We start from the raw sequence: 26488 nt of genomic DNA, 5'->3' as shown, positions 1-26488 counted from the left end.
TTGGATTTTGGCCTAAGTGTGGCGTAGTTTAACCCCAAATGCCATGCTCGTTGATTGTTTGGAAGTTAAACTCTTTTAGGTCAAGAATGCTACATTATTGTATTAAACAAGTCGTTGGAGTCCCAAGGGTCGTTGTGCCCGTTTTGTTGTCTAAACACTTTTATCCTATGAAATGAATGTATTTTGAGTCCCCTTAAACTTGTGTTGAGTCTTGGGATTGTAAACTTGTGTTTGTGGTTTTATGGGTTGGTTGAACACTTAGCAAATTTCAAGTCTGCAATCAGTTCAGGTAAAAAAGAGCCGCTTTTGAGGTTAAAAGCACCGCCTCTTGGGCAGCAGTTTTTAGCCTTTCTAATCAGACAACAAAAGCGCCGCTATTGCTTGCAGAAGCGCCACTTTTGGGTTATAAAAATGCCGCACTTGCAGAAGGTGTGACGACCCGTAATTTTCTGACCAAATTTAAACTTAATCTCTATATGATTTCGACACGATAAGCAAACTCTGTAATGGTGAGTCTCGAAAATTTTAGAACTATGTTCATATAAGCAATTACCCTCTGACTGTGCCCGAGGATTCACGAATAATTGTTTATAAATAAACATGTATATATAAATATATATAAATATATATAAATATAAATGTAAATATATATAATAATGTGAAATAATAAAATACAATTGAAACATATAAAACTAAATATGTAAGATAAGATATAAAGTAATTAAGTTGTACTTAAAATGAATTTATATATAAATATAGGATATCTATAGGTAATTATTATAATACGTATATTGTAATATATATATATATATATATATATATATATATATATATATATATATATATATATATATATAAGAATTTAATACTTAATGAAAGTTGCTATATATATAATAAATAAAAATAAAAATTACATGATTAATAAATTGTATATATTAAATGTAAATACAAGTTAAGAATGTAGTCGTTATAATAACTTTATTATTACTTTCATTATTAATACTAATACTAATATCTATATCAATATTAGTTTTATGTATATATTATAATTGTAATTTAAATATTATCAGTTATTATAATTGTTATTATTATTGTATTATAATTATTGTTAGTATAATTATTATTAAGAATTAAATATTATGATTATATACTTTATAAACACAGATATAAATATATACATATATGTATAGCAGATAAATAATAAATAATTACAATTATAACAGATATGTATAACAAATACGTATAAATATATAATAGATAAATATATAACAGATAAATATATAATAGATAAATAAATAAATCCAGTTATATAACATACAGATATATATAGGATACAGATATATATCATACAGATAAATAGATAAATATTAACGCGTAATATTTATTTATATCACTATCTATCTGCCTTATTTTCTTCTTCGCTCGTGATATGTTGTCGACCCCAATCATACACTACAAACAACCTTTAATTTATTTATTATCGCTGCATCAAAACCTCAATTGCACACTTTAATTTTTCCACTGCAATTCTAAAAGAATTCAACCAGAAATAAGAAGAACCCGGTCATTGCCCTGTTCGCGGAGGTGAGAAATCAAAAGCTCAAATTTCAGTTCAATATTCAAAATTTAAAAACACAGAATTGATCTAAATCATGTCATGAATCTTTCTGTAAATTTTCAAATCTTAATTTGTGAAATCAAAGACAAATTTGAGAGTCAAAGCTTCGAATTTAAAAAGTCAAACGTGTGTTCTTCGATCAAATTGAAGTTTTAGAGGTCGTTTCTATTAAAATTGAGGGTTGAGAACGATTATAGGAAGGTTTTAAAACTCACTTCATGTAGAAAGTTTTGTCTAAAACATTCTTAAATTCGAAAACCAAAATTTAGTTCTTCATTTTTTTTAGAACATCGACTGTTCTTTTTATATTTTAATTTGTTTTATTTTATTTGTTTACGTGTCTGTTATTGATTTTACAGTTATTGTTGTTGTTGTTTCAAGTTACATCGAAGTTCAATCTAGGTAATATTTAGATTTAAGGTTGATCCCTGTTGTTGATCTTGAAGAAAAAGATGAAAACAGAAAACCAGTTAAATATATTTACTCGGGTTTTTAATCAGAAAATCAAAAATGGACGAATGGTTTGGAGAGTTACGGGTGGGCGAGAGGTCTCGGGTTCGATCCTTGCTTGGTGCAACTAATTTTTTTAAAGGGCTTCTAAGGTAGTTTTTAATACCAAAAGTATTATTATTATTATCATTTTCATTATTGTTATTATTAATATTATTGTTGCTAATATTATTATTGTTATTATTAGTTATTATTAATACTACTAGTATTATAATTAATAAAAGTATTATAATTAGTATTGTTAACATAGTTATAAGTATTATAATTATAATTATAATTATTATTATTATTATTAAATATTGTTATTGTTAATATTATGTTAATATTAATAATATGACTATTATCATTTTCATTTTTAGTTATTATTAAGTAGTACCATTAAGTATTATTATTATTATTAGTATTATTTTCATAAATATTAGCATCGGTATCACTTTATAAATATTATTATTATTATTATTATTATTATTATTATTATTATTATTATTATTATTATTATTATTATTATTATTATTATTATTATTATTACTATTATTATTATTATTATAATTATTAACATGAGTATTATTAATATGATTATCATCTTGTTATCACTAAAACTATATTATTATTAGTATATCATTCTTACTACTAGTATCATTATTATTATTATTACTATTAATATTACTATAATTATTATATTAATATCTGTATTGTTATATTTAATACTATCATTACCATCAAATAAAACTTTTATTATTATTATTAATACTATTTTACCAAATAAGTATGTCGTATATAAAAATATACCTAGAAGTAATATTACATATATGTATGTATTAAACGTATTAACAGTTTTTATATAAATATTTATATATAACAAATTAGGTAGTTTTAATATAATACTAATCAAACATATATATTAATATGACTATATAAATACTAATCAAATTAAATAGGTACACAAACTAAATATATATAAAATATAATGAAAAGATATATGATATGAATTTGTTCAATTACGATTATATATATTAATATATTTACCTGATATATGTCCGTGAATCCGAGGCCAACCTTGCATTGTTCAGTATCGTCGTATGTATATTTTTACTACAAAATATCGTAGTGTGAGTTCATTTGATTTCCTTTTACTCTTTACATTTTTGGGACTGAGAATACATGCGCTATTTTTATAACTCCTTTATTAAATGCTTTTGAAATATATTTTGAACTGCGAATACATGAAATGCTTTTATAAATATTTGACGAGATAGATACAAGCAAAACATTCCTCGAATGAATTATTATACAGACGGAAGTTCTGTGAATTATTATTAAATTATGTGGACATGATAATTGCCACCAATTGATGTGAATATTTTTCCCTGATTATTATTGCTTGGTAACCTAAGAATTAGAATCGGGTATGGCCCTAATTCACGCGAATCCTAAAGGTAGCTACCGGGTTTAACACCCCCACCCAGAATGTTCACTAGACGGAAGAGCTAGTGGGCGTGGTGTTTAGTAGTTCGAAGTTTATATATTATACAGACGAGATGTTTTGTTTTTGGGGATATTATTGATGCGCATTATATGTTAAGTTCGGTTACCATGTTGAGCAATGAAATCATTATGAATGTTATGTATCGAGAGAATTATTTTTATACACATGTTATGTGTATTAGTTTTGTGCACGAGATATGTGTACGATTATTAAAAATCGCGAGGCAACCTACGGGGGAGAAAAGGATACGAACCTACTCTGCTAAGCATTATGAAAATGGTTTTGTACACGAGATAGGTGTACTGTATTTAAATCTTGTGGTCTATCAAAATGATGAATTTTATTGTTTACGATAAACTTATGAACTCACCAACCTTTTGGTTGACACTTTAAAGCATGTTTATTCTCAGGTACGAAAGAAATCTTCTGCTGTGCATTTGCTCATTTTAGAAATATTACTTGGAGTCATTCATGGCATATTTCAAAAGACGTTGCATTCGAGTCGTTGAGTTCATCAAGATTATTATTAAGTCAATTATAGTTGGATATATTATGAAATGGTATGCATGCCGTCAACTTTCGTTGTAAAGAAAGATTGTCTTTTAAAATCGAATGCAATGTTTGTAAAATGTATCATATAGAGGTCATGTACCTCGCGATGTAACCAAATGTAATGTATTCGTCCAGATGGATTAGAACGGGTCATTTCAGAAGGTGTGCCGCTCCTGTGTAAAAAAAATAAAAATAAATAAAAAATTGAGTCGGTTTTAATAAAATGGGTTGGAGTCGTTTCAGAAATATTAATTAGACACAACTTTGAGCTTATAGAGGACCAATATTTTCTTTCTCAATCTGATGTGGGGCAGGTCGTTACAAACTACCCCACTTAAATTCATGACTTCCTCGTCAGGCCGAATCATAATCAATACGAGGATCCATACCCCATGAGATGTACGAGCATTGTGCCCGTCACACCTTGTGAGGTTACCCTAGGAGATGCACGAACCAAGTGTTCGTTGCAACCCGAGAGACCTATGGATCTGATACCAGATTAAACGACCGTTAAATCAGTCTCAAGATATGCACGATCTGTGTGCCTGTCACAACTCTGGAGACAATCGCCCCACGCAAGCTAAAACATTGGATTAACTTGGTATATCCAGGTTTCAACGAAAAACCATGGTGGTAGATACTAATCAGGCACGACTTTATGCTTATAAAGGATCAAGACTTTCAATATATAGCCGATGTGGGACGGGTTATTACAAAATCCCTCACTTAAACTCCCGACATCGTCGTCGAACCATAACATAATCAATACCCATGATCCACACCCCATGAGATATACAAGCATTATGCATGTCACACCCCGTGAGGATACACCAGGAGATGCACGAACTGAGTGTCTGTCACACCCCTAGAGGCCTATGGCTCTGATACCAGATGAAACGACCCTCAAATAAGCCCCAAAAAATGCACGAGCCGTGTGCCTACCGCTTCCAAAGAGACAATCGTCTGCACAAGCTAAAGCAGTGGACTAACCGGGTATCTTTAGGTTTCAACTAAAAATCACGTTGGGAGATATTAATTAGCCACAACTTTGAACTTATAAAAGAATAATATTTTCTTTCTCAATCCGATGTGAGACGGGATGTTACATTTTAACCCTTTGGAAACAAAAAATCACCATCATAATACAACTATCTAGACTAGTTGCGTCTTAAAATAGCGAGAACTGTCACCTCAATCAAACATTATAATTTGCCATCCCTAGCGTTGAAAAATGTTAAAAAGCTGTCACCTCAATCAAACACTATAAATTGTTACCCCGTATGAAACCGTTCAAGGGTTATTATTAGAAAAGTTCAAATTATATATTATAAATAATTAAAAATATTAATAACTAGTAAAATAGGCCCCCGCGATGCGACGGGCCTTCCGGGTTGCATATTCATATTTAACATAGTGTTATGTATTTACAGAATTAAAAACTCGTTGATGCAGGTATGTTTGGATACACGTGGTTAGTACCTTATCTACCTAATGGCCTACGGGTTTTTAACGCCAGAAAAACCGCGTAAAAAAGGGGGGACGAAACCATCGATATGATGTAGTTAGTTCGAGTTGTTTATTATATGTGTATATATATGTATGAAAAATAGCCCGAAATGTTAAGTTTTTTTTTAAAATGCGTTCGTTTCGCGTATAGTTAGTTGCGTTGTGTTCGTAAATTTTTTTTCTAGTTGAACGGTGGTGCCGGAAAAATTTAACTCGCGGCGAGCGAAAAGATACGGCCCGTTAAAAATTTGGGTGGAGTTTGATTAAAGTTTTTTAATAAAATAATAATTTTACGTATTATACCCTGAAGAAGTTGTAGATTGTATCATAGTTTAGGGGTAGTTTTGTAAGTTGTTGATTGACGTTTGGTAAAACGACCAATTTTTGAATGGCAATTAGTATTGATTATTAATTATTAATTATTAATAATTAATAATTAATTAATAATTAATAATAATTAATTAATAATAATTAATAAAGTTTTTTTAATTAATGTATAATTTTATGTATTATACCCCTGAAGAAGTTGTAGATTGTATCATAGTTTAGGGGGCAGTTTTATAACTTCTTGTTGATTGTCATTTGATAAATTTGGAAGGGCAAAAAAGACCAATTTTTAGACGGCAATCAGGTATGTAGGGTAAATAACACAATTTATCGGCAACTCTTTGCTTTATATATATTGAGGTTGAAAATGTTGGATTCCATATTATTTTATACTCATTCATAGAAGAAGGATAAATTAAACATCACGCTAATAATAATTAGGAAGATGATGATCGTGTCAAAAATAAAAAATCATTACGTTTTAGCCAATCACATAATATTATTGTATTTTTTTATGACATACTCATGTAACTATGTTTACTATACCCTACACACCCAATTTATCAACATTTTACCTTTCCAACGAATATATTGTACAGTATATAATTGTTCAATTAACTATTTTATCTTTTTAACACTAATTTACCTCAATATCAATATATACGTGAATCTACTTATTATATAAAAAAAATTATTACTGGTTCTCGCAATTTTTATAATGTATTTTGTTCTCTATTGAACTGAATATTTGAACCTATTATGAAGATTTTGTTTAAATTAGTATTTAGAATAATTAACATGCATTAAATCATTGTATTTAGTATCACTGAATTATTGATTGAGTGGTAAAAATTCTTAGTTAATTATGAACTCGTATCCTTAAAAAAATATGTGCATGTTCAAATTCCAAGGGCAAGTTTTCTCCACAGTTGTGCATCTGGTATTCTTCACTTTGTTCGTGTCAAACACTTAACATAAAGCATTCCGGGTACGCTTTGCGCGATGGATGCGAGGAATTTCTTCCTAACGGGTGTGTGAGTGGCAAATAAGAGGATTCGATACAAAATTTGTCGTTCTAAAAACATTATTGTATTTAGCAGCTACCAAGATAGTACAATAATATAAAGGGGGATGATTCTCACACATCATTTTTTAGCCCATATATAGCAACTTACTATTATACCCCTATTTATACCCTTACTCATAATAATTTAAATTAATCTTGCTAGATTATTTTAAGGGTATAATTGTAAGTTTATGATACAAAAGCTTGTATGGATCAAAAATTGATTTGTGAAAATCACACCCCTAATATAAAGTATGTTAACGTCAGCCTTAAATGTTGTCTTTAGCAAATTATATATTATTGTCATTATTGTTATTATTATTATTCGTAATATATGTGTGTGTGTGTGTGAATTAGTAAGTCACGGGGTAATGATGGAGTGGTTTGAACCTACCATTTCATAGTGAAGGCTATAGGTACGAATGCAAATGCACAATAACACAAGGCAGAGAAAATAATCCATCTTTTTATCTTTTGACTACGGAGGTCAACTCGCGATAAGCTGATTCTGGACTGTCTGCAAAAATGGTAGTCGGTATGAAATTAGTTGGTTCGAAAAACGATTCGTATACTCATTGCATTGTCAAAAATTATATATATATATATATATATATATATATATATATATATATATATATATATATATATATATATATATATTACTATAATTAATCTGGATTATATAAAGACATAAAGTTCTCAAGTATGTTAAAAATCTAGGGAGTGATCTTACAAAATAGGCATCAATTTATTATTTAAACGGAAAAGTAGTTAAGCACATAATCTTTCTTTCATCAAATTGTCGAAAGGATGAATTAAACAATCAAAAAGTTCCATGCTTAATGCTAAAGATAACGATCTACATCATTTCAGAATCAATCCACATATATGACCCTTTACTGCACTTGATAGTTGTCGTTACATTGTACGGAGTAATATATTCAACCTTATTTTGAAAAATAAAAACAATCAAATCGTTTTTTTTTTTTTTTTTTTAACAGCGATTTGGGATCACCCGAGGGGCACTAAACCACCTGTTGCGATCATCTCCTGTTTCGACTATGCCGATGCAGTGATAATAACCCCGCACCCATCACTGTTCGGGAGAAAACCTTGAAACTGATCGAAGGACACGACCAAGTAAAACCCCCTTCCCTTTAACCCCTCAAACGATATGGGAAAGATGCAATGGGTGGATAATAATGGCAGAAATGAAATTGTGTTTTTAATATGTAGCCAACGGGGTCGAACTCCTGACCTCCCCTAATATGTAGTCACATTTTTTTTGGAACAATTCAAATTCTTATTAATCAAACCTTCCTAGCAAGGGGCTAGGGAAAGGCCAAGCATTACAATGACTTTATAAGTCAAGAATTTCAATTTACATTTTTTTTACCTCTACTACTAAACCAAATGAAAGATATAAAACAAATCGAATCAAAGAGTAAATTCTTCTTCATAAGTGGGTGAAAAATCACACTATTTTGATACCTCCATATGTGAATATAATGTAGAGTCAAAGGTAAATCACACGCTGCAAATCTTAGCTGTTCGTCAGATTCAATTTTGAAAAGAGCAAGAAATTGGCAGTCCTCTTCGAAATTCCTGCATCTCAAAGGTATGGCTCGAAATACCCATCTGGTCGGGAAACAGAAATTAATGAGGTCGAAATCCAAATTGAAGTCAAATTCTAAATCTAAATCAAACACAAAATCGAAATCATCCTCAAAACAAAATACAATGGGGGATTCAAGGGTGAGCGAGCACAAAACAATGTCTACAGTTAACCCTGGTTTAATGGTTCGATTATTTTGTGACACTTTTTAATATCTCTCAATTAATAACTCTATAATTGTTTCTATTTTAAAATTTCATATTGAATGCAAATATATTTGACTATAGTTTCGTTTCATTAATAATTCATGGCCGCAAAACACATTTTTGAGCACATTACGTTGGCCACATAATTGGGCCGAATTATGTGGCCAGCGTGCTAAAAGAACTTCGGTTGAAAATTAGACCCACATTCGCACGATGAATTGATAACGACGCTATGATCAAGACTTCCCGAAGGCTTGCTTTCATTCGAACTAGTTTTGACGCCGAAAAAGTAGTTTTGCAATTTCTAAAGGTGAAAATTTAACTTTTAGAAATTACGATAATTATTACCTTTGGATTTGAACTCTTATGCATATTTAAATACCTTTTTGATATTTTTTATGTAACACTTTATTTTGGTACATTGCGAATATTTTTGGTGTTTATATATCCCCACTAGCCACAAATTCTTACACGTTTAGTGACATCTTGGTTTAATGGTTCGATTATTTTGTGACACTTTCTGATATATCTCAATTCATAACTCTATAATTGTTTCTATTTTAACATTTTATATTGAATGCAAATATATTTGACTATAGTTTCGTTTCATAAATAATTCATGGCCGCAAAACAAATTTTTTAGCACATTACGTTGGCCACATAATTAGGCCGAATTATGTGGCCAGCGTGCTAAAAAAATTTCGGTTGAAAATTGGACCCACTTTCGCACGATGAATAGCTAACCAAGCTATGTTCAAGACTTCCTGAAGGCTTGCTTTCATTCGAAATAGTTTTGACACCGAAAAAGTAGTTTTGCAATATCTAAAGGTGAATATTGAAGTTTTAGAAATTACGATAATTATTACCTTTGGATTTGAACTCTAATGCCTATTTAAATACCATTTTGATACTTATTTTTTATGTAACACTTTATTTAGGTACATTGTGAATATTTTTACGGTTAATATATCCCCACTAGCCACAAATCCTTACACGTTTAGTGACATCTTGGTTTAATGGTTCGATTATTTTGTGACACTTTTTAATATCTCTCAATTCATAACTCTATAATTGTTTCTATTTTAAAATTTCATATTGAATGCAAATATATTTGACTATAGTTTCGTTTCTTAAATAATTCATGGCCGCAAAACACATTTTTGAGCACATTACGTTATCCACATAATTCGGCCCAATTATGTGACCAGCGTTTTAAAAAAACTTCGATTGAAAATTAGACCCACTTTCGCACGATGAAAACTAACCACGCTATGATAAAGACTTCTTGAAGGTTTTCTTTCATTCGAAATAGTTTTGACGCCGAAAAAGTAGTTTTGTAATTTCTAAAGGTGAATATTGAAGTTTTAGAAATTACGATAATTATTGCCTTTGGATTTGAACTCTTATGCCTATTTAAATACCGTTTTAATACTTATTATTTATGTAACACTTTATTTAGGTACACTGTGAATATTTTTGGGGTTAATATATCCCCACTAGCCACAAATCTTTACACGTTTAGTGACATCTTGGTTTAATGGTTCGATTATTTTGTGACACTTTAAATGGTTCTATATGTGTTTCTATTTTAAAATTTCATATTGAATGCAAATATATTTGACTATAGTTTTGTTTCGTTAGTAATTCATGGTCGCAAAACACATTTTTGAGCACATTACGTTGGCCACATAATTGGGCCGAATTATGTGGCCAGCGTGCTAAAAAAATCTCAGTTGAAAATTGTCCCACTTTCGCACGATGAATAGATAACGACGCTATGATCAAGACTTCCTGAAGTCTTGCTTCCATTCGAAATAGTTTTGATGCCGAAAAAGTAGTTTTGCAATTTCTAAAGGTGAAAATTGAACTTTTAAAATTTACGATAATTATTACCTTTGGATTTGAACTCTTATGCATATTTAAATACCATTTTGATACTTATTTTTTATGTAACACTTTATTTATGTACATTGTGAATATTTTTGGGGTTAATATATCCCCACTAGCCGCATATCCTTACACGTTTAGTGACATCTTGGTTTAATGGTTCGATTATTTTGTGACACTTTTTATTATCTCTCAATTCATAACTTTATAATTGTTTCTATTTTAAAATTTCATATTGAATGCAAATATATTTGACTATAGTTCTGTTTCGTAAATAATTCATGGCCGCAAAATACATTTTTGAGCACATTACGTTGGCCACATAATTGGGCCGAATTCTGTGGCCAGCGTGCTAAAAAAACTTCGGTTGAAAATCGGACTCACTTTCGCACGATGAATAGATAACCAGGCTATGATCAAGACTTCCTGAAGGCTTGCTTTCATTCGAAATAGTTTTGACGTCGAAAAAGTAGTTGAAAAAGTAGTTTTGCAATTTCTGAAGGTGAATATTGAACTTTTAGAAATTACGATAATTATTAACTTTGGATTTGAACTCTTATGCATATTTAAATACCATTTTGATACTTATTTATTATGTAACACTTTATTAAGGTATATTGTGAATATCTTTTGGGTTAATATATCTCCACTAGCCACAAATCCTTACACGTTTACTGACATCCTGGTTTTATGGTTCGATTATTTTGTGACACTTTTTAATATCTCTCAATTCATAACTCTATAATTTTTTCTATTTTAAAATTTCACATTGAATGAAAATATATTTGACTATAGTTTCGTTTCATTAATAATTCATGGCCGCAAAACACATTTTTGAGCACATTATGGTGGCCACATAATTACGCCGAACTATGTGGCCTGCGTGCTAAAAAAAACTTCGGTTGAAAATTGGACCTATTTTCGCACGATGAATAGATACCCACGCTATGATCAAGACTTCCTGAAGGCTTGCTTTCATTCGAAATAGTTTTGACTCTGAAAGAGTAGTTTTGCAATTTCTAAAGGTGAATATTGAACTTTTAGAATTTACGATAATTATTACCTTTGGATTTGAACTCTTATGCATATTTAAATACCATTTTGATACTTATTTTTTATGTAAGACTATATTTAGGTACATTGTGAATATTTTTGGGGTTAATATATCCCCACTAGCCACAAATCACTGCACGTTTAGTGACGTCTTGGTTTAATGGTTCGATTATATTGTGACACTTTTTAATATCTCTCACTTCATAACTCTATAATTGTTTCTATTTTAAAATTTCATATTGAATGCAAATATATTTAACTATAGGTTTGTTTCGTTAATAATTCATGGCCGCAAAACACATTTTTGAGCACATTATGTTGGCCAAATAATTGGGCCGAATTATGTGGCCAGCGTGCTAAAAAAACTTCAGTTGAAAATTGACCCACTTTCGCACGATGAATAGATAACGACGCTATGATCAAGACTTCCTAAAAGCTTGCTTCCATTCGAAATATTTTTGACGCGTAAAAAGTAGTTTTATAATTTCTAAAGGTGAATATTGAACTTTTAGAAATTACGATAATTATTACTTTTGGATTTGAACTCTTATGCATATTTAAATACCATTTTGATACTTATTTTTTATGTTACACTTTATTTATGTATATTGTTAATATTTTTGGGGTTAATATATTCCCACTAGCCACATATCCTTACACGTTTAGTGACATCTTGGTTTAATGGTTCGATTAATTTTTGACACTTTTTAATATCTCTCAATTCATAACTCTATAATTGTTTCTATTTTAAAATTTCATATTGAATGCAAATATATTTGACTATAGTTTCGTTTCGTAAATAATTCATGGCCGCAAAATACATTTTTGAACACATTACGTTGGCCACATAATTGGGCCGAATTGTGTGGACATCGTGCTAAGAAAACTTCGGTTGAAAATTAGACCCACTTTCGCACGATGAATAGATAACGATGTTATGATCAAGACTTCCTGAAGGCTTGCTTTCATTCGAAATAGTTTTGACGCCGAAAAAAGTAGTTTTGCAATTTCTACAGGTGAATATTGAACTTTTAGAAATAACGGTAATTATTACCTTTAGATTTGAACTCTTATGCATATTTAAATACCTTTTTGATACTTATTTTTATGTAACACTTTATTTAGGTACAATAGTGAATATTTTTGGGGTTAATATATCCCCAGTAGCCACAAATCCTTATACGTTTAGTGAAATCTTTGATAGGTCAGATCATGTTGAGATTAGAAGAAAAGACAAGTTAGAATGAGATTTGGTAGATGTGAAGGAGATTCGGTATTAGAGAGAATTAACAAGATTTACATTCCAGAGCTTCTAGAACTCAGTTACAATGCAATGACTATCTAATTAGGACTACTTAGGTTCCTTATATTGCCCTTTTCTAAAGAACCATCATTTAAGCTTATTTCACATTAACACTATACAACTTCGGGGTCCTAACAATCTCCCCCTTAGTGTTGAATGTGAACTTTACAATATAATCCTATTAAAACATCTAAAGGAACTTTGTTCCTCTGAAGTGAACTTTGGATTTAAATCCCTTGAGATTCTCATATCTTCGTATGTCCACTCTTGTCTTTAGACGACTTTTCAATCTTGTGAGAATGTATTTGACAATCTCATTATCTTCAGTTGAATAACAGTTATTGATCAGTCTCCATCTCAAATATTTGAAAGCATACATCAACGTTCCGTCTGAGTATCTTCTAAAATCTGAGACTCTGATGAAGATCTTTGTATAGTGAGAATTGACAAACACAAACCCATAAGGACAGTCACTCACTTCAAGTAAGGACATATATCGTAGCTCTTCGATTACTTGATTTGGCAGTTTGATTCCGAGCTTTTTGTATCCAGATTCTAACCCCATCTAAAAATCGTGAACGGACATCCATCTCATCGAGTGATAACTCCTAAATTATACAGGTTTTTGATAACATTTTGAGGAGTTATCTTAGTATTTTTGAGACATTTTGATACCAAAACACAGTAAAATGGGTAAAAATGGGAAAAAGATATTTCTAATGATTATGTCCAAGTTATGTATTAAACAGGATCAAAAATGAAGAAAATTGCAGATCGGCTGTATGAAGCCGCCGACATGGTTCTAAGGAAGCCGCCGGCTTTGAAGGAAAAAAATACCAGAATGTTCCAGAATCGATAATAATTGAAAGAACTTGTTGATCAAGAAAAAGGCAAAGGAAGCCGCCGGCCTGGTTTACACGTTTTCTCAACTTATTGATCAAGTTCAAGTAAAAATGGAAACAAAATCAAGATAAAATCAGAAAGATCCAGCGAATCAAGTGAAGCCGCCGGCATGGATATGAAGTCGCCGGCTTCAGTATGATGGTTATAAGGATTGACTTGCTAATCAAGTTTAACTTGCACGAGGAGTCACCGACTCAAGGCAAGCCGCCGGCTTCCCAATGAAGCCGCCGGCTTGGCAAACCGCCCCAGAATACTATAAATTGAAGCCCCTGGTCTAAGTTTTCATATGTTCAAAAATTCAGAAGTTTGTAGAAGTAGATAGTTCGTTTTTAGGGGTTTTCTCTAAACCCTTAGGTTAGATTTACTCTTTTGTAATCAAGATTCAAGATTTTATTCAAGTAATTTTACATCTACCTTCTTTACAAGGTATGATTCTATCTTTAATTTATTGTTTTGTCTATTTTATTTTCTGTAATTGTTTATGTTCGTCTTTTATCATGAACTAAATGTTCATAGTGATTACGTGGACGAAAGTCAAACTTCATCTGGAATTCATATGAAGCCGCCGACTTCACACTCAAGCGGCCGGCTTGGTGTGAAGGAAGCCGCCGGCTTCGTGCTTCGTCCTGTGCAGTTTCTGGTTCTTTTCCAGATCTGTATGGTTGAGTTTCTGTGATGATCTTTAAACTGTTTTGAATCTGGTTTGCTTGATTACACTTGTTTGTCATGCTTAATGTTTAAATAACATGATTTTAAGGTTGATTAGTCCTTGATCTAATAAATTTAATATTTGATTCATGCTACTTGTTTAGATCTAGTCCATCAAACTTGTTAAATTGAATTGCATGCAACAAAGTTAAAGAGTTTAATAGTGATAAACTTATTTGATTTGAATTACGCTTATATAATAGAGGTTGATATTGTTAGGTTTAATCAAAGATCCTTCGTTTGGATTTGTTTAATCAATGATTGCATGAAAACTTAGTAGTAATTTGGCTTTCAGCTAGTAACTTGAGTTGATCTACTTGGTGTTTAATAGCTTATATAATTTGTCAGTCTATTTGCATATTGATCCTCATCACAAGATTGGTATGTATCATGTAATTGAATTGAACATGAAGAATTAAGATGTTAGTTATGCACATCACATATCTAGCATATCCTTTAAATCCTACTTATTGATTGATATGCAACACTTAGTTTAACCTATTAAGGGATAATAATTGGTCTATGATTGTTATTCTACTTTGTGTTAATATAAGCCATGAAACTTATTTAATATGAATCACGTATGAATTGATTGTCCATGTAATCACTTGTATAATCACTTGTATACTTATTCGTATCTTTATCTTTATTTTTGAATCTTCAATTCCTTATGTTATTATGTTTATCTTTTAAAAAGCAAACTCTTTCCTAAGAGAAATCTATCCTATAAAAGACATAAAAATATATCTTTAATTCTTTAATAATAATTAAATAATAAAAACAACTCTTATCAACACCACCCGTCTCATGGGACGATAACCTTACATACTACCTCTGATCGGATTTTGTTGCTCGTTAGGGTGTTAAAGTGTAATAATTAAAAGGTTTTATAAATTTAAAAGTTGAAGATTAAGCTAAGCACTACTGCACACACTTTCAACACATCAACTTTTTGGCGCCGTTGCCGGGGATTGGAGTGGTAAATACGAAAATTGGATATACTTTGGTTATTGATATTTCTTGAAAACGGGTGATGATTGTCTTCCTTTAGGAGAGGGTTGCTGGGGTTCCGATTTAAAGGCTCCTGCCCAAACCTAGACGCTGACGGGTCACTTAAGTATTGAAAGATTCAATAGACCATGTATGTTTGATTATTCGTTGTTATGTGATAAAAGTTGTTATTTAATATTTATATTATTAATTACGTCTCTAATATTTAATATATTTAATAATTTAAAATCTACTTATACTCTAAGATACTTTTTAAATAGAAAATCTAAATATATAAATCCTTTAAGGCTTAAAAGATTTTCTCCTAAAACATTTCTTTTCATGATTCTAGATCAAATGATTACTCGATCCAAGAAACCGATCTTACAAAGAACGTTGTCAAATCCTGATATATTATTTAAACTTTCTAAGGATTCGATAATAGTTAAGAAATTAGATTTCCAAGAAGGAACTACTTCTAGTGATGATTCGTTATCTAGCCCTCCATCTAGTCCTGATTCTAATTTGGGATGTCTTTTTGGTTCAGAAATTGAAATGACTGATTCAATGGAAGCGTTAATGAAAGCTGGTCGGGAAGGATTAGGTCATGCTATTACTCAGCCCAAAATTAAAGAGAATTTTGATATTAAGGGTCCTATTTTTCATTTGCTAAAAGATAATCAATTTAGGGGTACGGAGAAGGAAGATGCTAATGCCCACATTCGGAATTTTAAAGATATCTGTAATCTGTTTAACATTAATAATGTGGAGAGTAATATTATTTATCTTCGTCTCTTCCCATGGTCACTAAAGGATGAAGCTAGGGAATGGTTGAACTCGTTACCTGAAGGAGATATTACTAGTAGGGATACAATGGTTGAGAAGTTTCTCACTCGATTCTTTCCTGCGTCTAAAACTGTCACCCTTCAAACTGAAATTGCTAATTTTTGTCAGAAAACTAACGAGTCTCTTTATTCTGCGTGGGTTCGATTTGGTCAAATGCTTAGAGGTTGTCCGCAACATAGTTTGGATAAGTTTAAAAAGGTAACTACTTTCTATAAGGGTTGTGATATTGCTACAAGAAGAGAAATTGATACATCTGCTGGAGGAAACATTATGAGCAAAACTGCCGAAGAAGCTGAAACTCTTATTAACAAGTTGGCTGCTCATTCCCGTGAATGGCACCAAGACTTAGATATTTCTCGTTCGGTGAAATCTGTTAGTTATGATTATGAAGATATGGTTAAAGCTATGAATGTACAATTGGGTAATTTAGGAAGGCAGATTGAAAAGCTTACTAAGGAAATGCATATGATTAAGGTAGGTTGTGAAAAAAGCCAAGGTCCTCATGCTATTAAAGATTGTGTTGCTAGTCTTACCATGGAGCAAGTCGAGAATGTTTCGTATGTTAATTAATTTCAAGGAAACCCGAATTACCGAAATAATTATAATATCCTTATCCTGCTAATAATAATAAAAACCCACCTGGTTTCTTTCCTGTTAGAGCACCCTTCATTCCAAATTCTTCTAATGCTCAAAAATCTAATCTTGAAGAAAGCATCCTCACTTTTATCAAAAATCAAAATGAAGCTAATGATAACATAAAAGCTCAACTTTCCCAAGTACAAAATAATCATCAAGCGTCCATTCAAAACTTAGAATGCAATGTTACTAAGTTATTCAAACTTGTCGAGGGAAAAGTATCAGTTGAATCTGAAGTTTCTAAGGAAGTTCGTTTTGAGAAAGTGAATGTTATTAGGGAAGTAAATAGGGTTGATGTTTATGAACCTGGTTTGAAGTATTTATGGGAGTTTGATATGGTTGAGGAAGAATATGATCAGAAAATAAAGAAGTTAACTGCTACTGAAGAAGATAAGTCAAAAGATGATAAGGTTCGAGGTCTTGATCGTGATGAGGTAATTTTCATGCATGAGTTGTTTGATGAGAAGGAAGAAGAAGTTAATAAAAAGGTTGATGAAAATAATGAAGTTAATAGTGAAAAATCTGAAAAATCGAAATGCGAAGATAAAGATGATTGGTTAGCTGATACTATGAGACAGTTGGAAGAAAGGAAAAAGGAAGGTTTCCGCCCTCTTTATTCCTTCATAATTAATCCGGTAGATCCATATTCATCACTTGACGTTCCTGTTGCTGTGTGCACTGATTCTGGGGAATTTCATATCCCTTGTTTAATTCGTGGTCCAATACCAGTTATGGGATTAGCTGATACTGGTTCTAGCATTAATGTTATGCCATTTTCTGTCTATAATCGTTTAGGATTACCGTCGTTGGAACCAATCAAAGGAAATGTTTGTTTTACTGATAGTCGTCTACATGAGCCGTTGGGGATTGTTAAAAAAGTTGAAGTTATTGTTGGTTATGATTTCTACAAAATTGATTTTGTTGTAATGGACATGAAAGAAGATCCGATAACTTCTTTAATCTTAGGATCTCCGTTTTTAGCTACCGCTCGTGCTACCATTAACTATGCTGATAATTCATTAACTATTCGTTATGGTGCAAAATTTGAGTCTATTCCATTAGTTCCAAGATCCAAAGTTCCTCGCTCTAATGTTAAAATGGTTAAGGTTGATAAAGAGGATGATGATGACTTTACCGTGGATAAAATTGTTACTGAATTTATAAAAGATCAATATAAACTTAGCACTGAAGTGAGAAAACATATCCACGAGTTAAGTGTTTCATTCGAAATGTGTTTCCGTAGGGGTCTTGACATCACATTGAATTTCTTGCAACAAATTAAAGCGTTGAATAAGTATGAAAAAAGTAAGTGTGAAGAGAATAAGCCTAAGGAGTAATTCCGTGAGAAGAAAAGAGACGCGCAAACGACTCTATAATCAAAACTACCTATCTCTATATGTTTGTTTATTAGGACTATATTATGTCCAAGTGTTTTAATTGTTTTATTACTTTATTATGAATGTAAGAGCAATATAGCTCCTAAGTGTTTAAATGTTTAAGTGATGAAGAATTATTAATAAAATATTATGTTCGTATTATGTTTGTGTTATTTAATATTCTTGTCAAGTTATTTATTCAATTCAAAAGAAGTCCGCAAAAGTGCTCGCAAATCATATTATGATCCTACAAATCGAGTAACATCACTCTTTCCCTTATTTTTTTATTATGTCCTTTGTTTATTTATTTCATTCTTTTATTTATAAATGCAATGAGGACATTGCATAATCTAAGTGTGGGGAGGGAAGTGATTAATCACTTGAAAAAGTATAAAAGATACTATCAAATTTTCCCGAAAAGGTTGAAAAATGGGTATAATTTTTAATTTTTCGAAAGTATAAATTCTTAGTCAAACTTATGTCTTTCTACTAACTTAATCTTAATGCTAATAAAAGAACTACTCTCAATTTCGAGATCGGATTACTTGTTTAAGATAAGGAAGTTAAAAGCCAAAAATTGTGAAACGAATGCAAGCTTATAGCCACTACCATATCGCATAAGAAGCATGGACCACTGAGGCAGCAAAAGAGTCCTAAATAAGGGCCAATTTAGAAAATTGCCAAATGTAAAGCAAATGCTAAGCATGAAAGCAAAAGAAATGAAAAGGAAAAAGAGCCCAATGAAGGCCAACAAAAGAAAAGAGTTCCAATGAGAACTATATATTTATAAAAGTTAGAAAACAAAAGAGTCCAATGATGACCAAACTGTATAAATCTGACTTAATAAACCTTTAGGACTATTTGTAATCCTTGGTCTGGTTCAGACTAGTTCTTATGAATAATAAATACTAACTTCTTATTAAGACATACTTTTGACTTTGCAATTTTACTTTAATACCCATGATATAATTTATAAGGTTTACTTCAGGACAAGTAAAGGTTTAAGTGTGGGGAATTTGATAACTCCTAAATTATACAGTTTTTTGATAACATTTTGAGGAGTTATCGTAATATTTTTGAGTCATTTTAATACCAAAACACACTAAAATGTGTAAAAATGGAAAAAAAGATATTTCTAATGATCATGCCCAAGTTATGTATTAAACATGATCAAAAATGAAGAAAATTGCAGATCGGCTGTATGAAGCCGCCGGCATGGTTCTAAGGAAGCCGCCGGCTTTGAAGGAAAAAATACCAGAATGTTCCAGAATCGATAATAATTGAAAGAACTTGTTGATCAAGAAAAAGGCAAAGGAAGTCGCCGGCTTCCCAATGAAGCCGCCGGCCTGGTTTACACGTTTTCTTAACTTATTGATCAAGTTCAAGTAAAAATGGAAACAAAATCAAGATAAAATCAGAAAGATCCGGCAAATCAAGTGAAGCCGCCGGCTTCAGTATGACGGTTATAAGGATTGACTTGCTAATCAAGTTTAACTTGCACGAGGAGTCACCGACTCAAGGCAAGCCTCCGACTTCCCAATGAAGCCGCCGGCTTAGCAAACCGCCCCAGAATTCTATAAATTGAAGCCCCTGGTCTCAGTTTTCATATGTTCAAAAATTCAGAAGTTTGTAAAAGTAGATAGTTCGTTTTTTAGGGGTTTTCTCTAAACCCTTAGGTTAGATTTACTCTTTTATAATCAAGATTCAAGATTTTATTCAAGTAATTTTACATCTACCTTCTTTACAAGGTATGATTCTATCTTTAATTTATTGTTTTGTCTATTTTATTTTTTGTAATTGTTTCTGTTCGTCTTTTATCATGAACTAAACGTTCATAATGATTACGTGGACAAAAGTCAAACTTCATCTGGAATTCAGATGAAGCCGCCGGCTTCACACTCAAGCCGCCGGCTTCACACTCAAGCCGCCCGCTTGGTGTGAAGGAAGTCGCCGGCTTCGTGCTTCGTCCTGTGCAGTTTCTGGTTCTTTTCCAGATCTGTATGGTTGAGTTTCTGTGATGATCTTTAAACTGTTTTGAATCTATTTTGCTTGATTACACTTGTTTGTCATGCTTAATGTTTAAATAACATGATTTTAAGGTTGATTAGTCCTTGATCTGATAAATCTATTATTTGATTCATGCTACTTGTTTAGATCTAGTCCATCAAACTTGTTAAATTGAATTGCATGCAACTAAGTTAAAGAGTTTAATAGTGATAAACTTATTTGATTTGAATTACGCTTATATAATAGAGGTTGATATTGTTAGGTTTAATCGAAGATCCTTCATTTAGATTTGTTTAATTAATGATTGCATGAATACTTAGTAGTAATTGGCTTTCAGTTAGTAACTTGAGTTGATCTACTTGGTGTTTAATAGCTTATATAATTTGTCAGTCTATTTGCATATTGATCCTCATCACAAGATTGGTATGTATCATGTAATTGAATTGAACATGAATAATTAAGATGTTAGTTATGCACATCACATATCTAGCATATGCTTTAAATCCTACTTATTGATTGATATGCAACACTTAGTTTAACCTATTAAATGATAATAATTGGTCTATGATTGTTATTCTACTTTGTGTTAATATAAGTCATGAAACTTATTTAATATGAATCCCGTATGAATTGATTGTCCATGTAATCACTTGTATAATCACTTGTATATTCACTTGTATAATCACTTGTATAATCACTTGTATACTTATTCGTATCTTTATCTTTATTTTTGAATCTTCAATTCCTTATGTTATTATGTTTATCTTTTAAAAAGCAAACTCTTTTTTAAGAGAAATCTATCCTATAAAAGACATAAAAATATATCTTTAATTCTTTAATAAGAATTAAATAATAAAAACAACTCTTATCGACACCACCCGTCTCATGGGACGATAACCTTACATACTACCTCTGATCGGGTTTTGTTGCTCGTTAGGGTGTTAAAGTGTAATAATTAAAAGGTTTTATAAATTTAAAAGTTGAAGATTAAGCTAAGCACTACTGCACACACTTTCAATACATCATCGAGTCAAGAATAAATCTGTAGACTGCCTTCATTGCAGTAGCATGATAAATTGTTGCAGATTCATTCAAGTTAATCAAGTAGTTGTAAATGAAAATAATGTCGTCCATCTTCAATCTATCAAAATCTGCTTCAGAGAATTGATAATCTTCATCATCCATTCTTGTTACCTGAAACAATGGCATCTTCACTCCATCCTTGTTAATTATCAAAATCTTATTTATGCTTTTGATCTCTGAATTTCGCTGAACTTGAAGTTTCTCTTCATTCTTCAATTTATATTTGTCACGAACACTCAGATAAGCTTTGAGATATTCTAGTTTCTTATGATATTTCCATGCACCCAGAACACTCATTGATGCAGAAAGGACGAGATCAGAATCACCATAGATTCTATACGCTTGTTGTTCAATGAATGGTGAACGAAGAATCATCTTCTCATCTTCCTTACTAAGTTGGAAATCAGCATCATGCTCAAGAACAATCTCTACAATTTGAAATGGAACATTCAGATCAGGAGGAGTCGTAGTATCTTCTTTGCTGTTAGAGAAAATCTCTTTTTCAAAGTGTATCCCAAATTCATCAGTTGGAGATGACAAGTTAACAAATTGATGATCATTGAATTCATTGGCGACACTCGACGACCCCTTCAAAATATCTTAAATATTATCAAAGTTTTGATTGTCCTCTTAAGCTGATTTATTCTCTAATTGATCAGCTGAATCCATAATCATAAGCATCCCTGAGTCACCCTATCTCTGACCTTCCGATTCATCTAAAAAACTTTCACACTAAATTTCCTCAATTTCATCGCTTTCAGAATCAGATATATCAACAACATCTTGATCATTATGTTGACTAGATGTACCAGCTTCATAAGTTGATCTTTGAAAACCACTGGACCGATAACCACCATGTATATTCTCCCCCTCATGAAGATTGTCGGGATCGAAATCATCATGATCAGGCATGTGAATTGGTCCAGGTGACTTGCATGGAGATAAAGGATATACTATCCTTGCTTGCTCAAGATAAATCATCATAGTCTCGCGAACTTCATCAAGATCAGTTCGTTTAGAAAATTCAGCAAGATATAGTTCCTCCGCCTCATTGTCATAGAGATATTGCAATCCATATCTATTCAAAATCTGATAAGGTGACCCAGTTGGTGAAATAACGATGTAACCACGAACATCATCAGCATCAGCAGCGTCGGTTGGAGGCGATGTCGGTGGAAGTGTTTGATTTTCCGTGAGGGCAGGTAAGGATGTTTGTGCGGTATTATTCTTATATGTAGGGCTGTACATACTACTAGTCAGATTCGTGATATCCCCTTTTGATGGAGGTTGGGCAACAGCCAGAGTTGTCGCGAAGTTTCTTTCGAAGCATCTGCCTCCATGACTTTAGTCTCATGGGACTCTGACAAAGTAGTAGAACTACCCGTCGGTTTTAATCTCGTAGAGATATTGCTATCTCTGACTCCTGAAATCATTGATATACCATGAGGTGGTACATCTCTTTCAGTTAACGACTCTTCCTCCAGACCCTGAGTTTCAGAATCCGAAAGAGAAGTGGTTTGAACCAATGGATCACTTTCATGAACCAAGGGATCAGTCTACTGGAAGTGTGATAAATATCCCGAAGGATTGTCATGTTGACTCATTTCCATGGGACGTGGCAGATCTCCCTCATCAAGATAAGCCGGACCTCGAGACCCTGTTGTACGTTGAGGCACAGGAGGATTTCCAGCCGATACGCATAGTGCCTTTTCAAGATTTTTGGCTCCCCTTCAGCCGTTCTGGACTTCAATGATTGAGTTTCCTCAATCGATTGAGTCAACACAGACTTTACTGCAGAGGAAGACTTTACTTCCTTAGATGCCGAAGCATCTTGCTGTGTAAGATTTATTATTAATTCCTGTTTAGATTGGATGGGCTTAGTGGTCTTTTTACCATCCGTGCATTTAGCTCTCTTGCCTACCAAAGCTTGCGCTTCATTTAGCGCAGGGCTTACTGTTATTATTGGATGTGATACGGAGATGGGTGTGTAGTGACCCAAACTTTTTCATGTTTATATATATTAATTGAGATTGATATTTACATGACTAAATGTTTCCAACGTGTTAAGCAATCAAACTTGTTAAGACTTGATTAAATGAAATAAGTTTCATATAGACAATTGATCACCCAAGTTGACCGGCGATTCACAAACGTTACAAATTTGTAAAAAATACATGTTGTGGTATATATAGACATATATATATGGTTTACATGAGATTATTATGAGTAAGTATCTCACTAAGTATATTAACAATGTGTGATATACATAAGAAATGAGATTACTAAGTTAAGAAACTCGAAATGATATATATAACGATTATCGTTATGATAACGTCTACTAAATACATATGTATCATATTAAGATATTGATACACTATATTTAACATGATAAAATGATATTTAAATATATCATTAAGTGTGTTAACAATGAACTACATATGTAAAAACAAGACTACAAACTCAAGAATTACGAAACGAGACTTATATGTAATGATTATCGTTGTAACGATATTTTAATGTATATATCATATTAAGAGATATTCATAAATCATAATATCATGATAATATAATAATTTAATATCTCATTTGATATAATAAACATTGGGTTAACAACATTAATTGAGATCGTTAACTTAAAGGTTTCAAAACAACACGTACATGTAACGACTAACGAAGACTTAGCGACTCCATTAGAATATATATACATGTTGTGTTTTGATATGTATTCTTACACTTTTGAAAGACTTCAAGACACATATCAAAGTAATTCTACTTACCAAAAATGCTTACAATTACATCCTTGTTCAGTTTCATCAACAATTCTACTCGTATGCACCCGTATTCGTACTCGTACAATACACAGCTTTTAGATGTATGTAATATTGGTATATACACTCCAATGATCAGCTATTAGCAGCCCATGTGAGTCACCTAACACATGTGAGAACCATTATTTGGCAACTAGCATGAAATATCTCATAAAATTACAAAAATATTAGTAATCATTCATGACTTATTTACATGAAAACAAAATTACATATCCTTTATATCTAATCCTTATACCAACGACCAAAAACACCTACAAACACTTTCATTCTTTAATTTTCTTCATCTAATTTATCTCTCTCAAGTTCCATCTTCAAGTTCTAAGTGTTCTTCATAAATTTCATAAGTATAGTTTCATAAAAATCAAGAATACTTTCAAGTTTGCAAGTCTACTTCCAAGCTTTCTAATCCATTTCAAGTAATCATCTAAGATCAATGAACCTTTGTTATTTACAGTAGGTTATCTTTCTAATTCAAGGTAATATTCATATTCAAACTTTGATTCAATTTCTACAACTATAACAATCTTATTTCGAGTGAAAATCTTACTTGAACTGTTTTCGTGTCATGATTACACTTCAAGAACTTTCAAGCCATCCAAGGATCCTTTGAAGCTAGATCCATTTTTCTTATTTCCAGTAGTTTTATTCAGAAAACTTGAGGTAGTAATGATGTTCATAACATCATTCTATTCATACATATAAAGCTATCTTATTCGAAGGTTTAAACTTGTAATCACTAGAACATAGTTTAGTTAATTCTAAACTTGTTCGCAAACAAAAGTTAATCCTTCTAACTTGACTTTTAAAATCAAATAAACACATGTTCTATATCTATATGATATGCTAACTTAATGATTTAAAACCTGAAAACACGATGAACACCATAAAATCGGATATACGCCGTCGTAGTGAAACCGGGGGGTGTTTTGGTTTGGAAAATTAAAAACTATGATAAACTTTGATTTAAAAGTTGTTCTTCTGGGAAAATTATTTTTCATATGAACATGAAACTATATCCAAAAATCTTGGTTAAACTCAAAGTGAAATTATGTTTTTCAAAATGGTCATCAAGATGTCGTTCTTTCGACGGAAATGACTACCTCTTTAGTAATTGACATGTAACTTAAATTTCTGACTATAAACCTATACTTTTTCTGTTGGGATTCTTAAATTAGAGTTCAATATGAAACCATAGCAATTTGATTCACTCAAAACGGATTTAAAATGAAGAAGTTTTGGGTAAAACAAGATTGGATATTTTTGATCTTTTTAGCTACGGGAAATGTTTAACAAATCTATGCAAATCATATCCTAGCTAACTTATTTTGTATTATACATGTATTCTAATATATTATGTAATCTTGGGATACCATAGACACGTATGCAAATGTCTTGACATATCATATCGACCCATGTATATATATTATTTGGAACAACCATAAACACTCTATATGCAGTAATGTTGGAGTTAGCTATACAGGGTTGAGGTTGATTCCAAAAATATATATACTTTGAGTTGTGATCTAGCCTGAGACATGTATACACTAGGTCGTGGATTGATTCAAGATAATATATATCGATTTATTTTCTGTACATCTAACTGTGGACAACTAGTTGTAGGTTACTAACGAGGACAGCTGACTTAATACACTCAAATCTTTAAAACATAATAAAAAATGGTTGTAATTATATTTTGATCATACTTTGATATATATGTACATATTTGTATAGGTTCGTGAATCGATCCGTGGCCAAGTCTTATTTCCGAGGAAGGAAATATCTGTGAAAGTGAGTTATAGTCCCACTTTTAAAATCTAATATTTTTGAGATGAGAATACATGCAGGTTTTATAAATGATTTACAAAATAGACACAAGTACGTGAAACTACATTCTATGGTTGAATTATCGAAATCGAATATGCCCCTTTTTATTAAGTCTGGTAATATAAGAATTAGGGAACAGACACCCTAATTGACGCGAA

This window comes from Rutidosis leptorrhynchoides, chromosome 6 (assembly GCF_046630445.1).
Source record: "Rutidosis leptorrhynchoides isolate AG116_Rl617_1_P2 chromosome 6, CSIRO_AGI_Rlap_v1, whole genome shotgun sequence".
Taxonomy (NCBI): Eukaryota; Viridiplantae; Streptophyta; class Magnoliopsida; order Asterales; family Asteraceae; genus Rutidosis; species Rutidosis leptorrhynchoides.
The sequence above is the reverse complement of the archived record's forward strand: the minus strand, read 5'-3'. Positions refer to the sequence as shown.